General features: G+C 44.1%; 1 protein-coding gene across 2 annotated transcripts in view; it reads left to right on the top strand.

Annotated features, from left to right (window-relative positions):
* PBX2 (PBX homeobox 2) overlaps positions 1–1,556 on the top strand; it is a 47,516-nt gene that overhangs the window by 23,342 nt on the left and 22,618 nt on the right. The window lies entirely within an intron of this gene.

Here is a 1,556-nt window from a genome sequence, read left to right as displayed (position 1 = left end):
CACGAGGGGGTCGGGGGGTGGGGGGGTGGGTCTGCAGGAACCAGGGAATTCCACCCGCCATCCACTGATCATGGTTGCAATGCTTTACTGGCTCCAATGCAAAAAATAAATGCACATTTGATCTTTTATAAAGAAGCGTGCATTTATTTTTAAAAAGATGGAATTTTCCTTTGAATAATTTCGGGAATCTGCTCCCAGATAATCATCACGCGGTAGTGTATAGTCATCATTACTGTGCACCGTGTAGCAGTAGAAATAACACTGATTATATATACATGTATAATGATCAGACTTCACTATATAATGACATGGAGTCTGTGTACATGAATAATTACCCCTCCGGTACAGACGCGCGGGTACGATGATCGGCACAGTCCCCCCGCTCCGATAATTACCCAGACCCCCTCCAAATGCACACATACACTCCATAATAAGTCTTTGTTTATGAATAATGATGGCGCTGGCCGTATAATTCATCAGCATCTCTGTACACTGATAATGATCCCGCAGTGCTGGACAGTAACACCGGCCCTATACATGAATCATGTTCAAGGAGCACTGTATGATATCAAGTCTCTGTACACAGCGCACATATGTAAGAGCTGTATGGTGGCTCCATTGTAAACATGCTGAATTTGCAGCGTTGGGTTACCGGACCCAACGCCCGCTGAGAGCGCTGCCTGCTTGGAGAATGCATGTTTGTGTAGGAGCTCTATCCTGCAAGCCTGCGTAGGTTAAAGTAGGTGTAAATTCTAACTCAATGACATGACAAGTTTCCCTAAGCATTTTTTATTGCAAACAATTACCATGATTTAAAATATCATACTTCTGTATTGTGTGTTTTAAATGGGCACTTGAAGTCTGTAGCCTAAGCCCACATGACTGGGTGACAACGCAGGAGCACAAATAAGAGATTGGAACGGAGAGTTGTCACCCTTTAACTGGAAATGACTTGTGAAATGACATTAAACTCAGCGAAGCAGCTTCCCCTTTCCAATAGTAGATTATACATGTTCCTTGTAGATTGCATCCATACCTTTCAAAGCCTTCATCTTCTGGAGATGTTGCATATTTTTTTATGGGGAGAGGGGTTATGGAGAGGAGGGATGATGAAAAGGGCAGGAGGAGGAGTTATGTAAAGGAGGGGTTATAGAGTGGGGGAGGGGTTATGGAAAGAAGGATGAGGGGGTGATGGAGAGGAGGTGGGGTTATGGAGAGTAAGGGGGAGCTGAGGCAAGGTCTATGATCTTTGCAATCCATCAGAAAATAAGTAGGCAGGGCTGACACCAGGCACTTTGGACTTCAGAGCTGTGTTGTCACGTCAAAGAGGAAGGTAGAAGCATGCTATAGTTCTGGCATATTAACTGTTATTTTCCTGCATTAGGGGTAAAACATGGGGAAATGTGCCTAAAGTATTATGGGCTAGCGGAAGAGTCAGTACGGCAGACGCTGCTCATTTTGCAGTTCACCTTGTCTGAATCTTGGACTGAGACGTCTGATAATGGATGATTTCTTGCGTGTGTGTTTATGTATATATACACGGTGCATTTCTTTAT

This window comes from Nanorana parkeri, unplaced genomic scaffold (genome assembly GCF_000935625.1).
Source record: "Nanorana parkeri isolate BGI_ZX_2015 unplaced genomic scaffold, ASM93562v1 scaffold215, whole genome shotgun sequence".
NCBI classification, from domain to species: domain Eukaryota; kingdom Metazoa; phylum Chordata; class Amphibia; order Anura; family Dicroglossidae; genus Nanorana; species Nanorana parkeri.
This window is presented reverse-complemented; position numbering and strand designations above follow the sequence as displayed.